Here is a 17,713-nt window from a genome sequence, read left to right on the forward strand (position 1 = left end):
CGTACACATCACGGACCAACTGAATTGGTCCACCCACACAGACAGCATGGTGAAGAAGGCGCAGCAGCACCTCTTCAACCTCAGGAGGATGAAGAAATGTGGCTTGTCACCAAAAGCACTCACAAACTTCTACAGATGCACAATCGAGAGCATCCTGTCGGGCTGTATCACCGCCTGGTACGGAAACTGCTCCGCCCACAACCATAAGGCTCTCCAGAGGGTAGTGAGGTCTGCACAACGCATCACCGGGTGCAAACTGCTTGACCTCCAGGACACCTACACCACCTGATGTCACAGGAAGGTCATGAAGATCATCAAGGACAACAACCACCCAAGCCACTGCCTGTTCACCCTGCTATCACCCAGAAGGCGTGGTCAGTACAGGTGCATCAAAACAAGGACCGAGAGACTGAAAAACAGCTTCTATCTCAAAGCCATCAGACTGTTCATTTAATGATTACATACCCTACATTACTCTTCTCATATGTATATACTGTATTCTATACCATCTTCTGCATCTTGCCTATGCCGTTCTGTACCATCAATCATTTTTATATCTTTATGTACATATTCTTCATCCCGTTACACTTGTGTGTATAAGGTAGTTGTTGTGAATTGTTAGGTTGGATTACTCATTGGTTATTACTGTCGGAACTAGAAGCACAAGCATTTCGCTACACTCGCATTAACATCTGCTAACCATGTGTATGTGACAAATACAATTTGATGATTTGATTTCTCTCCAGGAAAAACATCAGGGACAGACTGATATTCTGCAAAAGGTACAGGGATTGGACTGCTGAGGACGGGGGTAAAGTCATTTTCTCTGATGAAACCCCTTTCTGATTGTTTAGGTCATCCAGAAAAAAGCTTGTCCGGAGAAGACAAGGTGAGCGCTACCATCAGTCCCGTGTCATGCCAACAGTAAAGCATCCTGAGACCATTCATGTGTGGGGTTGCTTCTCAGCCAAGGGAGTGGGCTCACTCACAATTTTGCCTCAGAACACAGAATGGTACCAACACATCCTCAGAGAGCAACTTCTGACCAACCATCCAGGGTCAGTTTGGTGATGAACAATGCCTTTTCCAGCATGATGGAGCACCTTGCCATAAGGCAAAGTGATAACTAAGTTTCTTTGGGAACAAAACATAGATATTTTGGGTCCATGGCCAGGAAACTCCCCAAAACTTAATCACATTGAAAACTTGTGGTCAATCCTCAAGAGGCGGGTGGACAAACAAAAACCCACAAATTCTGACCAATTCCAAGCATTGATTATTCATAAATGGGCTGCCGCCAGAAAGGATGTGGCCCAGAAGTTAAATGACAGCATGCCAGGACAGATTGCAGAGGTCTTAAAATAGGAAGGTCAACACTGCAAATATTCACTCTTTGCATCAACTTCATGTAATTGTCAATACAACTATTTTACACTTATGACATGCTTATAATTATACTTTAGTATTCCATAGTAACTGACAAATCTGACAAAAATATCTAAGAACCCTGAGGCAGCAGACTTTGTGAAAATTAATATTTCTCAAAACTTTGGCTATGACTGTACATACAATATACAAAATTACAAAACATGAAGAAACACAGACACATTAATCAACATGGATACATGGAGATGGTGGTGTGCTCGGCCCTATGTTTTCTGTAGTCCACGATCAGCTCATTTTTCTTGCTGACGTTGAGGTAAAGGTTGTTGTTTCCATGTCTCTGACCTTCTCCCTGTAGGCTGTCTCATTGTCATCGGTGATCTGGCCTTCCACCGTCATGTCGTTGGATAACTTAATGATGATTTTGGAGTTGTGCGCGGCCACAGAAAGTACAGAAGGTGACTAAGCACGCAACCCTGAGGGGCCCCCGTGTTGAGGGTCATCGTGACGGATGTGTTGTTGACTACCCTCACCACCTGGGGGCGGCCGATCAGGAAGTCTATGATCCAGTTGCAAAGGGAGGCATTTAATTCCACTGTCCATAGCTTAGTGATGAGCCTGGAGGGCACTATGGTGTTGCACATTGAGCTGTAGTCAATGAAAATTATTCTCTCGAAGGTGTTCCTTCTGTCCAAATGGGAAAGTTGGATCTGTTGGGGCGGTATCCGAATTGGAGTGGGTCCAGGGTGTCTGGGATGATTGTGTTGATATGAGCCATGACAAGCCTTTTAACGTCTTGAAACTAGGGGGCACTATTTTCATTTTTGGAAAAATTATGTTCCCAAAGTAAACAGGATATTTCGTCAGGACAAGATGCTGGAATATGCATATATTTGACAGCTTAGGACAGAAAACACTCTAAAGTTTCCAAAACTGTAAAAATATTGTCTGTGAGTATAACAGAACTGATATTGCAGGCGAAAGCCTGAGAAAAATCCAATCCAGAAGGGACTCTTATTTAGAAACCTCTGCGTTCCTATGCGTCCCTATGGAGCAGTGAATGGGATATCAACCAGATTCCTTTTTCTATGGCTTCCCTAATGTGTCTTGTGTCACAAGACATAGTGTCAGGCTTTTATTTGATGGATCTAATTTGGAATATTTTTCGGCGTTGTCGTGACCACTTATGCTAATTGGTGTCAGTTGATGACAATTCTCCCAGATCCGGGAGGGGTAGTTCTATTAAAGCATCTTGGCTACAGAGTGCTATGGGGCATTAATCATTTAGGTAGGTTAATTTGACATTCTTGGGCAGAGGGACTATGGTAGTCTGCTTGAAACTTGTAGGTACTTTATTACAGACTGGGTCAGGGAGAGGTTGATAATGTCAGTGAAAACATTTGCCAGCTGGTCAGAGCATGCTCGGAGTACGTGTCCTGGTAATCTGTTTGGCCCTGCGGCCTTGTGAATGTTAACCTGTTTAAAGGTTTTACTCACGTCGGCTATGGAGAGCGTGTTCACACAGTCGTCCGGAACAACTGGTGCTTTCATGCATGGTTCCGTGTTGCTAGCCTCAAAGCGAGCATAGAAGGCATTGAGCTCGTCTGGTAGGCTCGCGTCACTGGACAGCTCACGACTGGGTTCCCCTTTGTAGTCCATGATAGTTTGCAAGCCCTGACACATTTGACAAGTGTCAGAGCACATCTGACAATTCATGTGTGTGTCCTTCTGTAGCTCAGTTGGTAGAGCATGGTGCTTGTAACGCCTGGGTAGTGGGTTCGATTCCCGGGACCACCCATACGTAGAATGTATGCACACATGACTGTAAGTCGCTTTGGATAAAAGCGTCTGCTAAATGGCATATATTATTATTATTATATTATATGTGTTAGGAAGTGGTAAAGAGGAATAAAATGTCCAGGATTGTTTCTCTGACTTGAGTCAAAGTATTGTCACACCAATGTTAATCCCTATCTTTCCGAAACAGAAAAGACAACAGAGGGAAAGATTATGAAAGCAGGATGAACAGAGATTGGCAAGACCCTGGCTGAGAAGATTCTCTTTTGTGCGAACAATTGGCAGTGTAAAATGTAAGTGACTAACTCTTCATAAAACCTCTAGATGCATGCATGGTGGATCTTAACACAGGTAATGCTTTGACTGTATGTGATAAGCACATGATTGTATGCCTTTTTTACTTATAGCTGCTGCAATGTGAACTGGGTCAGGAGGTCTGAGTGCAACATGTGTAACACTCCTAAATTTGCCAAGCATGAGGAGAGAACAGGTACACTACACAACACTGCCCAAGTTCTTTGTCATGTTTTAAAGTATATTGCCTCCTTAGATATTCCTTGTTTACTCTTAATTCTATTGCCCTTTCGTGTTATCAGGATATGGTGGAGGGTTCAATGAGCGGGAGAATGTGGAGTACATCGACCAAGAGGAATCTGATGGAGAATAGGACAAGGTGGAATCTCTTTTGTGAATAAGAGCTTAGTGTCACGCCCTGATCTGTTTCACCTGTCCTTGTGATTGTCTCCACCCCCTCCAGGTGGCGCTCCCCCCAAGTGTATTTATCACTGTGTTTCCTGTCTCTATGCCATTTTGTAATATTTTTTGTTGTCTTTCAATATTTACCGGTTTGGGAGAAAAACAAAAGTACAGCAGGAATCCTGGGAGCAAGTCTTCCTCGAAAGAGAATTTTAAAAAGGCAGATCCAGTGAAAGCAAAAGATTAGGAGGAGGATGATGACGAAGAGGAAGGAGACCTTTCAAAATACAAACTAACCTGTTCAGTTAATGCAGGAGCACATTTTAAGGAACACAGTGGGTTACTGTATATAGCCCTTTTCCATTGATTTACATTGTAAGGCAGTTCTAACTCATTATTTCCACTATTAATATGTGCAGTGGTTGCTCCACTAAACGTTTTGTGATTATGCTGACTTAAGAGGTCATTTGTGGTTTAGTACAGTATCCTGTGTCACTATTTCATTGCTCCAGACCAGCATAAGGGGGAGTTAGAGCACTGATTATGCTTTTGGGTCCTACTGTGTCTCTAACTGACAATGGATGTGCAACATAAACTTAAATAGAAACTGATAAATCTGCACGACTTCAGTATTACTTACTAAAACTGTTGTGACACAGGTTTATTATTATTTTATTTTTAAAGTAGTACTGTAAGCCACTCCTGACCTGTCACAGTGCCTGAGTAGCGTAACGGTCTAAGACACTGCATAGCAAGCAGTGCAAGCTGTGTTGCTACAGATGCTGGTTCAATAATCATGAGATCATTGTAGATTTTTGTTTTCTCTCCCTCTAAAAACAGATAAATAAAACCAAATAAATATTTCTAAATAACAAAATAGCTTTATTTACGGATTAGTAACAATGTCTCACCCCATGTTCACTATATGTTATTTGAAAATGTCACGCCCTGACCTTAGAGAGCCGTTTTATTTCTCTATTTGGTTAGGTCAGGGTGTGATGTGTGGTGGGCGTTCTATGTGTTGTTTTCTTTATTTCTATGTTTTGGCCGGGTATCTGGGACAGCTGTCTATCGTTGTCTCTGATTGGGAATCAAACTTAGGTCACCCTTTTTCCCTCCTTTCCGTGTGGTTAGTTATCTTTGTTAGTGGGAGTCTAGCCCTGTAAGTGTCATGGTTGTTTTTCGTTTGTTGTTTTGTTGGTGGCATTTTAAATAAAAAGAGAAATGTACGCTCACTACGCTGCACTTTGATTTCCTTCCAACGACGGCCGTGACAGAAAATGAAATCATCTCCAAAATATTGTTATTTTTTAAACAAAGCGATTATTATTATTAATTTAGTCATATGTAAAAGCCCGTTGGATATTTTCACAGATATATTATTAACCCTGTTATTAGCAGAACAATATATATTGGTCATATTGTTCATGGCTCCTGAGTGGGGCACAATGGGATGGGATTGCCTTGCAGTTCTCCAGATAGTTCTCCAGATGTATCCACTGAAAGGTCAGGAGGTTCAAGGCATGAGGGCAGGGGGCACGGGATGGGCCGCAGAGCTGCGCACAGAAGACCAACCTAGCCCATGGGGAAGGGAGGAGGATGGAGGGGGGATGGACCCCTACCCCTCCACACTAGCAACACTTTAAGTGGCATTGCACTAATAATGGCGCTGACAAGGGAAATGCTCCCGCTGCTATGTTCTTAGTGCCAGTCTGCACGTTCAAACTAAAACAATGTAACTAATGGCATCTTTATGCTTTCGATACAGTTTTTCCCAATTGCGAAAACACAATTTTGCAAACTAGGCTGGTTTTATCGAAATACTTAACACAATTCACAAAACCACACACACAAACTGCAAAATACCTCATATATACTACAAAATGAAGCACTGCAACCAAAACTACATATAGCATTATCAAAATCAAACGTTTGCACGAAATGGCCCACACTTCATTCATATTACCAGATTTTTGTCTAACCAACTACACACTGTTGGGCATGATGAAAAGCACTCTCATCTTTGGTATGCTTTGCCATAATACTAAAATAGTTCAAATTGTAGAAAATTCTTCAGATGCACAGGATTATTTGCAGATACACACACATGCTGTTGATTCATATGCAACATATGCACAACAAATATATTTACATTGGCCTGAACAAAAATATGCTCACAAAATAACAGTAAACTGAAAAAGAAAATTGCAGAAAGTATGTGCATAACAAATATATGTAAAAAAAGAGTAAAGAAAAATAATTAGGCAGCATCTTGCCGCACAGCTGGGTCTGGCCACAACGCCTCATCCACATCACAGACAATATCTTCCCTTGCCAGACATTGAGGGAAGAAGCGCCTTGAGTGCCTTATCCATTCCTGAATCGCACCCACATCAATCTCATCACATGCCTATTCCATAGCCTGCACAAGAGGCATGCGCACAAAGGGCTGCCCGAAAATAACTCTTCTATGGGGTTCAGAAATGGTGAGTATGATGGGAGGTATTGCACGAGAAATGGTGGGTGGTCAGCAAACCAGTTTTGGACTGGGGCTGCACGATGAAAGCTCACGTTGTCCCATACTACAACGTACCGGGTTCTTTGATGGTCTGCATCATTCATACGCTCTGGTGGTATGAGAACATTGTGGAGTCTGTCCAGGAATGTGAGAATATGGGCTGTGTTGTATAGTCCAAGGTTAGCATGACGGTGGAGGACACCATGCGTAATGGAGATGGCAGTGCACATTGTGATGTTCCCACCACGTTGGCCAGGAACATCTATAATGGCTCTGGCCAATGGCGTTTCTCCCCCTTCTTCTGGTCTTTGCTAGGTTGAACCCAGCCTCATTTATAAAGATGAACTCATGTGGGATTGCATGAGCATCCATTTCCAGTACTCCCTGAAAACAAAGAACAAAAGCAGTCAATATGGTGTTATCCAGTACATTGGGAAACAATGTTGCGTGTAGTGTACTGCAGTCAATATTGTACTTACATCCACATATGCTCGTCTGACCTCTTTGTTTCTTTGAGAGATTCTCTCAAACGGCACCTTATAAAGTTGTTTCATTCTGATCTTGTTTCGCTTGAGAATGCGAGCCAATGTGGACGGGCTGACTTGTTGAATGTTCTTGAATTATAGTGTTGTCTTGGAAGATGTGGCTTTAAATTTCTCGTAATCTGATTTCATTATTTTCCAAAACCAAGTTTACAATGGCAGCTTCCTGTACCCCGGTGAACATTTGGCCCCTTCCTCCACCATGGTTGCGTCTCTCAGTCCTTTAGAAAAACAAAAATATAGGGCTTGGACAATGCAACCTAAAGATATTTCCCCCACAGTAGAGTAAATTCTACAGGAAATGTGTGCAGTTAGTGTATGACATCAGCCATTCTTGAAGTAAACAGGTGTCACCCAACTGATACACTATGACATGGGGTGTACTAGATAGTGTGACATTTTTTGGGGTTACATACCTGTACTCCAGTCTAAATGTCCGGATGACACAGGCAACAGTAAAACGGCTCAAATTGGGCTGCACTCTCTGTCCAGCCTCTCGCATTGTCAGCCCATGGTTGATGACATGATCAACTAAGGTTGCTCTGATTTCATTTGAAAGTTGTCTTTTTTGGCCATGAACTCCTCTACCAGCTCTACCCCTACCTCTCGCTCTTCCGCCCCCTCTCATTCTCACCCTTCCTCTTCCTCTTCCTCTCTCTGCAACGGCTTCCATTGTTGTTGTAAAACAAAAGGTGCTCACCTGTGGCCTTTTCATAGTGCTTACTTCCTGATTGAAGTGGTAACATTTAACCATTGAGGTGTTTGGCCAGGTGGCACATGTATTGGCAGATTAGCTCATGTAGTGTCATTTTGAATGGCAGTGTTTTGAAATGGCAAACATGTGACTTTATGTCAGATTGTTGTGTCTTATGCAGGGAACAATGTGCAGTGCATTTAAAAAGTGCCATTTTGAATTGCAAAATGTGTGTAAAGCAGAAAATCTGTTCAAACTTTTGGAGACTTGAGAAGACGTTTTGCTCTCTGTGTGTCAGTTTAAATAATTGTGCTGTGCATGTCATTTTAGTGTGTTACCAATTGGAAAAAGCTGTAATAAATAATGATAAAAATACTCTTTCAAAATGCTAATGTTTATTTAGTTATGGATCCATAACGAATTACTATGGGAATAAATATCACTGAATTACAGAAATATCCTCCAATCCTCTGTATGTAATTATTGGCGAAGAGTCACGTCATATTCTTCAATGTAGTGTAGGCCTACCGTAGGAAACATGAGTCTCACTAGTGTTCAGTAATGTGCTGTTAAAAGTGGGTTAGGTCTTATTTAAAGAGAATATTGAAGTTAGAAGCAATAGGATTTGAAGCAATAGCCTACAACTATTTCAACACCGTTTCACGCTGCTCTGAAATAAGAATTTGTTCTTAATTACAAGGACAGCCTACTCCTTCCACACTATCAGGGAATTGAACCCCGGTCTCACCTGTGCCTGCATGACACAGGTATTCTTTATCTAAATAGCCCAGTACTGTACTCCTGACCATCACATTGTACAGCACCATATTTTCCGTTCCTTCCTAACAGAAACACAGAGGGTTTTTGTTTTTCTTGGAATAGAAACACAATAATATGAATCAAATGAATTAAGCAAGTACCAGTGAAAAGTTTAGACACACCTAATCATTCCAGGGTTTTCTTTATTTTAAACTTTTTCTACATTGTAGAATAATAGTTAAGACATCACAACTATGAAATAGCACACATGGAACCAGTTAAGAACAAATTCCTATTTACAAGGACAGCTTATGCCTACCTCCCCGTCAGGGTATTGAACCCCGGTCTCCCTCGTGCGTGCATTCTCTAGAAGTGTCACTATTGAAGGCTTTCAAATGCTTCTCAAAGATGCCCTCTGGTGGTCAAACTTGCACTAACTAGCATTAATGGTACCAGTGGTTCACACTTAAATAACGTGCCATAGAATTGTAGCACAATGGTGGAGCACCTATTTGGGTCATGGCACAGCAGCCATTTTGCATTAGAAAGCTCACCGCAAAAGAGTTATGTTAGTTCGGCCACATTGTAAGAAAATATTGTGCAATGGAAAATTTGAATTTATGCTTCTTATTGGACACGTTCAGATAGGACCCCAGAGACACGTCAGGGATGGAGGTCGGAAAACACTCAATTGTACATATCCTTCAACAGTTTTTTCAGTTTTGTGCCTAGTTTACACACAACCCAGCTATGTTTTAAAACTGTAATTCCTGGGGGGGTTGGAGGGGCGCCATGTGCCACTGACGGTATTCTTAAATGTATGTGAATTTAGCAGCAGAACGGTACTTATTTTCAAGTATTAGTTTGGTGATCCCTTTCCGTAAAAAACAAGACTACTTTGCTTTTGAATGTCAGCATGTCGACAAAACATAATGCCAAAAACATGACTTTGAGAAAACTCGGCCTACAAGACCCATACTCATCACCGCCCACTCCTGAGTCTGATGGCCCGGGGACTCACACTTTACCCGGGGGTGCGGCTTGGCCTGGCGGCACTGCAATGAACATTCTCGAGGCCATCAAACTACTACACTCAGAAATAGTTGCTACGATTGAGGCCCGAATACAGGAGGTTTCTGATTCTTTAAAAGCAGATCTAACCATCCTGTGGAACGAGACTGTGCCAGCAATCTCATCACTCAAAACAGAGACCTCCACTACCAATGTCTCTGACTTAACTACCTCCCTGGAGGCTGACATGAATCGCCTGGCTGCAGATTTGAAAAAGGTGCAGGAGTCAGCAGAAATGCCTCGCGCCACGGATTTTGTTTCTGGGCTAGTGAAGGATGTTCTTGCCTTGGATGAGAATCCCCTGATCTTGCCCACCAGTCGCTGTGCCCAAAGCCCCGGGATGGTGAGAGGCCCTGTGACATATTTACTGAAGTGCACTTTTTCCATGAGAAGATGGAGATTCTCCGACGAGCCAGCAATACCACTCTGAGCTTTCAAGGACAGAGCTTCTCCATCTACCAGGACTACTCCCCCACTGTTTCCAGGCAGCGCGCAGCTTTCGGGCAGGCCAAATGACTACTACGGGACCATCCAGGTGTGAAGTATGGATTGCGATTCCTGGTCAGTTATTCTCCATCTCATGAGGGTAAATACTACACATTTGAGTCTCTGGATGAGGCCATGGCTCACATTCAACGTCACATGAAGAAGTCTTGAACTTGCCCCCAGATCAGCAACTGTTGCTTGCGAACTGTGGATAGTAAGTAGCCCACCTGTGGTACAAATATGTTTAGTTTTAACATACTATTCTTGTATAGTTGTTGAGTTGGTGAACACATTCAGGCTTATTTGATGCTGTGATCTAATGTTTTGATCATCTAGTGTGCTTGCCTTACAATCATTCAGTCATTTTAATTTAATTCTATTAAGGTTTTACTTAACTCCTTTGTTTAACCTCTTGCTCCTACCTGACAGGCGTCCCATCTAGACATCTGGAAATGCAAATGCGCTACGCTAAATGCTAATAGCACTCGTTAAAACTCAAACGTTCATTAAAATACACATGCAGGGTATTGAATTAAAGCTACACTCGTTGTGAATCCAGGCAACAAGTCAGATTTTTAAAATGCTTTTCGGCGAAAGCATGAGAAGCTATTATCTGATAGCATGTAACACCCCAAAAGACCTGCAGGGGACGTAAACAAAATAATTAGCATAGTCGGCGCTACACAAAACGCAAAATAAAATATAAAATATTCATTACCTTTGACCATCTTCTTTATGGGACATCAAGGAGTGCCAACAAACACTATTGGGTATTTTTTTCGATTAAATCGGTCCATATATAGCCTAGATATCGATCTATGAAGACTGTGATCAACGAAAAAAATGGCGTTTTAAAACGTAACGTCATTTTTTTAAATTCAAAAAGTCGACGATAAACTTTCACAAAACACTTCGAAATACTTTTGTAATGCAACTTTAGGTATTAGTAAACGTTAATAAGCGATCAAATTGATCACGAGGCGATGTATATTCTATAGCTGTACGTCTGGAAATAATGTCTGGGTAAATCTCAACCAAAATATCCAGTTGGAGACCGGAAGAAATGGGCTGTCTCTTCTTCGTTTGACCAAGAAACAAATCGTAGGCAAATGACAAGACTGTTGACATCGTGTGGAAGCTGTAGGTATTGCAACCTCGGCCCCATTTAATGTGGTTCACCTTTATCAATCGGTTGAAGTTGTGCATGGATATATTTTTCCATTTTCAGTGATCAGATTTTCCTGCACTTTTCGATGAAACGCACGTTCTGTTATAGTCACAGCCGTGATTTAACCAGTTTTATAAACGTCTGAGTGTTTTCTATCCACACATACTAATCATATGCATATACTATATTCCTGGCATGAGAAGCAGGGTGCTGAAATGTTGCGCGATTTTTAACAGAATGTTCGAAAAAGTAGGGGGTAGGAGTAACAGGTTAAAGGCTGTCTCATTCACCTATTCAGTTTGTTTACATAGTGACTAAAAATATTTCTGGATATTTGTTAACCACTTCACTTTATTTCTAAAGGTTTTGAATGTAATATATGCCCAGCAAATGTTCAACGTTGCACACAAGTAGTTTTTTTGGTCTTGGCTGTAAGTTGTCTTATCGTCAAACTAGACAATTATTGTAAAACAAATGTTTGATCGTCTTATTACGATTCGCTTACTTCAAATTAGGTTTTTGATTGAGCGCCTTTATACATTTTATTTATTTTCTCTCTCAATGCCTTTTATAAGACTCAGAATATAAGTGGTAATTGTAATTTTGTTTGCACAAGGCATTCACTTTATTTAAAAATGTTCTCCCTTTTTGCTGCTTGATCCACTAACACAAAACACGACTTTAAAGAACAGGACTATGGGTTTGGGTTTAACACTGCACTCTCACAGACATACAGTGCGAAGAGAACATGTTCTATTTAGGCTTGTACCTCGTTTGGAGGTACTGTCTGGGATGGGGGGGGGAGTGGTTGAGGGAGGAAGAAGGTTGAATTGTTCAGTTCTAATGTTGTCATTGAATTTTTAGTTTTTTTTCTGTACTTTTTCCAAGAATCTTGCAGCGTGCCTTATTACTCGGGGCAGCATGGTAGCCTAGTGGTTAGAGTGTTGGACTAGTAACCGAAAGGTTGACAAGGTACAAAACTGTCGTTCTGCCCCTTAACAGACAGTTAACCCACTGTTCCTAGGCCAACATTGAAAATAAGAATTCTTAATGGCATCAGACCGAGGCTTTGCATCTTTGCTAGTGCTCCTAGACCTTTGACCTCTAGACCTCCTAGATCACCACATTCTTTTGGAGGGATTGAAAACCCAAATTGGTCTACACGGACAAGTTCTGGCCTGGTTTAGGTCTTATCTGTCGGAAAGATATCAGTTTGTCTCTGTGAATGGTTTGTCCTCTAATCAACTGTGAATTTCGGTGTTCCGTTTTAGGACCACTATTGTTTTCACTATATATTTTACCTCTTGGGGATGTCATTCGAAAACATAATGTTAACTTTCACTGCTATGCGCATGACACACAGCTTTACATTTCAATGAAACATGGTGAAGCCCCAAAATTGCCCTCGCTAGAAGCCTGTGTTTCAGACATAAGGAAGTGAATGGCTGCAAACGTTCTACTTTTAAACTCGGACAAAACAGAGATACTTGTTCTAGGTCCCAAGAAACAAAGAGATCTGTTGAATCTGACAATAAATCTTAATGGTTTTACAGTCGTCTCAAATAAAACTGTGAAGGACCTTTACTCTGGACCCTGATCTCTCTTTTGACGAACATATCAATACTGTTTCAAGGACAGCTTTTTTCCATCTTTGTAACATTGCAAAAATCAGAAACTTTCTCTCTAAAAATTATGCGGAAAAATGTATCCATGCTTTTGTTACTTCTAGGTTAGACTACTGCAATGCTCTACTTTCCAGCTACCCGGATAAAGCACTAAATAAACTTAATTTAGTGCTAAATACGGCTGCTAGAATCCTGACTAGAATCAAACAATTGGAACATATTACTCCAGTGCTAGCCTCCCTCCACTGGCTTCCTATCAAGGCAAGGGCTGAGGTTTCAAGGTTTTACTGCTAACCTACAAATCATTACATGGGCTTGCTCCTACCTATCTCTCTGATTTGGTCCTGCCGTACATACCTACTTGCTCCTACCTATCTCTCTGATTTGGTCCTGCCGTACATACCTACACGTACGCTACGGGCACAAGACGCAGGCCTCCTAGTTGTCCCTAGAATTTCTAAGCAAACAGCTCGAGGCAGGGCTTTCTCCTATAGAGCTCAATTTTTATGGAATGGTCTGCCTACCCATGTGAGAGACGCAAACTCGTTCTCGACCTTTAAGTCTTTACTGAAGACGCATCTCTTCAGTGGGTCATATGATTGAGTGTAGTCTGGCCCAGGAGTGTGAAGTTGAACGGAAAGGCTCTGGAGCAACGAACCGCCCTTGCTGTCTCTGCCTGGCCGGTTCCCCTCTTTCCACTGGGATTCTCTGCCTCTAACCCTAATACAGGGGAAGAGTCACTGGCTTACTGGTGCTCTTTCATGCCATCTCCAGGAGGGGTGCGTCACTTGAGTGGGTTTAGTCACTGATGTGATCTTCCTGTCTGGGTTGGCACCGCCTTGGGTTGTGCTGTGGCGGAGATCTTTGTGGGCTATACTCGGACTCAGGATGGTAAGTTGGTGGTTGAAGATATCCCTCTAGTGGTGTGGGGGCTGTGCTTTGGCAAAGTGGGTGGGGTTATATCCTGCCTGTTTGGCCCTGTCCAGGGGTATCATCGGATGGGGCCACAGTGGCTCCTGACCCCTCCTGTCTCAGCCTCCAGTATTTATGCTGCAGTAGTTTATGTGTCGGGGGGCTAGGGTCAGTTTGTTATCTGGATTACTTCTCCTGTCTTATCTGGTGTTCTGTGTGAATTTAAGTATGCTCTCTCTAATTCCCTCTTTCTTTCTCTCTCTCTCGGAGGACCTGAACCCTAGGACAATGCCTCAGGACTACCTGGCATGATGACTCCTTGCTGTCCCCAGTCCACCTGCTGCTCCAGTTTCAACAGTTCTGTCTGCGGCTATGGAACCCTGACCTGTCCACGGGACGTGCTACCTGTCCCAGACCTGCTGTTTTCAACCCTCTAGAGACAGCAGTAGTGGTAGAGATACTCTGAATGGTCAGCTATGAAAAGCCAACTGACATTTACTCCTGGGGTGCTGACCTTTTGCACCCTCGACAACCACTGTGATTATCATTATTGGACCCTGCTGGTCATCTATGAACATTTGAACATCTTGGCCATGTTCTGTAATAATGTCCACCCGGCACAGCCAGAAGAGGACTGGCCACCCCTCATAGCCTGGTTAATCTCTAGGTTTCTTCCTAGGTCCTGGCCTTTCTAGGAAGTTTTTCCTAGCCACCGTGCTTCTACACCTGCATTGCTTGCTGTTTGTGGTTTTCGGCTGGGATTCTTCACAGCACTTTGAGATTTCAGCTAATGTATAAAAAAAATGATTTGATTGTGGTGTCAGGTACTTTTTAGAGAAACTGTATAATATTGTGATGAGGCAACATACATATTTTTATCCAAATTGCACAGTGTCGTGGCAGGCTACATTGTCCATGCACTCATTTGGCTTTGAGACATGATAATATCATAGAATGAACTTCCATTTTTACCAAGGATGTTTTACAGATGTTGGTCACATAAACACAGATTGTCTTTGATTTAGGAACATTCTTGTGTGTGCAATTGTATAAGTGAGGAAAACCATCTTGAAATGTCTATTGTATTCACCAGGAAGCTTGCTAAACTGATTTGATTTACTGTGAAGGTAAGTATTTTTCTTTACTTTCTTCTATTTCTTGTTTTGAATAAGTGCAAGGAATTCTGATAGTTTGTTTCCTAAGCCTAAAACGACACCAATTATTTGTAGCTGACAGTTGAATCATTCATTTTACCTCCTTAACTAATTGGTGGCCTAAGTACACTATATATACAAAAGTATGTGTACAACCCTTCAAATTAGTGGATTCTGCTATTTCAGCCATACCTGTTGCTGACAGCTGTATAAAATTGAACCCACAGCCATGCAATCTCCATAGACAAACATTGGCAGTAGAATGGCCTTACTGAAGAGCTGTGACTTTCAACTTGGCACTGTCATTGTCAAAGTCAGTTTGTAAAATTTCTGTCCTACTAGAGCTGCCCCGGTCAACTGTAAGGGTAGTTATTGTGAAGTGGAAAGGTGTAGGAGCAACAATGGCTCAGCCGTGAAGTGGTGGGCCACACAAACTCACCGAACGGGACTGGCGAGTGCTGGCACACGTAAAAATTGTCTGTCCTCGGTTGCAACACTCATTACTGAGTTCCAAACTGTCTCTGGAAGCAACGTCAGCACAATAACTGTTTATCAGGAACTTCATGAAATGGGTTTCCATGGCCAAGCACCTGCACACAAGCCTAAGATCACCATGGAGCAGTGGAAACACATTCTCTGGAGTGATGAATTACACTTCATCATCTGGCAGTCCGACGGACAGGTCTTGGTTTGGCGGATGCCAGGAGAACGCTACCTGCCCGAATGCAGAGTAGTGCCAAATGTAAAGATTAGTGGAGGAGGAATATCGGTCTGGGGCTGTTTTTCATGGTTCGAAACTTGCCTGACCTGCACAGAGCCCTGACCTCAACACCCTCAAAATCCTTTAGGATGAATTGGAACGCTGACTTCGAGTCAGGCCTTATTGCCTAACATCAGTGCCGGACCTCACTAATGCACTTGTGGCTGAATAGAAGCAAGTCCCAACATCTAGTGGAAAGCCTTCCCAGAAGAGAGTAGGCCACTATAGCAGCAAACGGGGGACACAGTATGTTAATTCCCACGATTTTGGAATGAGATGTTCGACGAGCAGGTGTCCATATACTTTGTCATGTAGTGTACACACAGTGCACAAACCATTAGGAACACCTTCCTAATATTGAGTTGCACCTCCTTTTGCCCCCAGAACATTCTCAATTCGTCGGTACATGGACTCTACATGGTGTCAAGCATTCCACATAAATGCTGGCCCATGTTGACTCCAATGCTTCCCACCGTTGTCAATTTGGCTGTATGTCTTTTGGGTGGTGGACCATTCTTGATATAAACAGGAAACTGTTTAGCAAGAAAAAGTGAAAAACCCAGCGGCGTTTCAGTTCTTGACTCACTCAAGCCGGTATGCCTGGCGCCTACTACCATACCCAGTTCAAGGGCACTGAAATATTTTGTTATGCCCAATGACCATCTGAATGGCAATCTATGTCCCAAGGCTTAAAAATTATTCTTTAACCTGTCTCCTCCCCTTCATCTACACTGATTTGAAGTGGATTTAACAAGTGGCATCAATAAGGGATCATATCTTTCACTTGGTCAGTCTCATGGAAGAAAGCAGATATTCCTAACGTTTTGTACACGGTGTATGTCTTATAGTTACAAGCATGCTACTCAACTTTGGTAAGAGTTTACCTTATGAAATTACTTCATTTCTTTCTATTGTGCGAGCTAAAATCTTTTCGCTTCATTTCTCTGCTGTATTCTCGAACAGCTCAGGGTATTTTTTTTATGACAAAAAATGGCTATTGTGGACCTTTAAATACAGGTCACTTCTACAAACAAAGTGCATGTTATGGTTTAATCATGTTTGATTGCTGTTCTCAGTCTTGTCTGTAGATGGCACTTGGTACTTTTAAACTACTACGTTAAATTAACTAACTCCGGAACAGAGCAAATGGAATGGCATCAAACACCTGGAAACCATGTGTTTGAAATCATTCCACTGATTCCACTCACTACCATGATCCCATTCTCCCCAATTAAGATGCCACCAACCTCCTGTGTCAGGAGGCTATTGTCACATTGTATAAATGATTAGAGACAGGCTCAGGAATATGTAAAGGGGGAGTTTAATACTTCACCCAAAAATATATGCCATGAAAAGGCACTGGAACGAAGCCCAACACAAACATGTATAGAAAAACACACGGACGTAACCCAAACAAAAGAGTGAGGTTAAACCTCTAATAAATACACAAGACAAGACTCATAATAACAGGTACACTATATACGCAGCACGAAAGCCGAACCAACAAAGCACAGGCACTCACAAGACCAACAGACATGGGAACAACAACCGACAAGACAATGGTGAACAGAGGGCACATATAAAATTACTAATCAGGGGAATTGGAACTAGGTGTGCGCAATGAAACAGTTCAGCTGGTGAAATAAACCTCAGGAGCTCATGTATGGAATGAGCAGCAGCACCTACCGGGGAATCCGTGATAGCTATGTAGAAATATTGTGATGATGGGATAGGTCTATCAACCAAGTGCATAGTGAGGAAGAATGATCCACTCATGTTAGGTTCATGTGTGACAAGAATATTCTAAAGCTATTTTCAGTTCAGCAAATTGCTTGCCTGGCCCTCCTAGTTCAGGCCAAACGCTATTCCGTGCCCAATGGAAGTTAATGCCTCGATCATACATGCAGTGTTTTTGCGTTTTGGTACACCAGAAGTACAGTGTATTCATTTCCAATGGAACACTGCGCTGGACTTGCAGCATTGCAGAGGAAGTTGCAGTGACTTCTGTGTGGTGCATACATTGGATAAATCTAAAGTATGCATCAAATTGTATGCATAGACGGCTTGACAGAAATGGTAACAGAAGGTGAATGTTGAAGTTTTGTTGCACACATATCAAAATTATGCTGTGTACCATTTTGCGCAATG

Source organism: Oncorhynchus keta, chromosome 8, assembly GCF_023373465.1.
Source record: "Oncorhynchus keta strain PuntledgeMale-10-30-2019 chromosome 8, Oket_V2, whole genome shotgun sequence".
Classification (NCBI taxonomy): domain Eukaryota; kingdom Metazoa; phylum Chordata; class Actinopteri; order Salmoniformes; family Salmonidae; genus Oncorhynchus; species Oncorhynchus keta.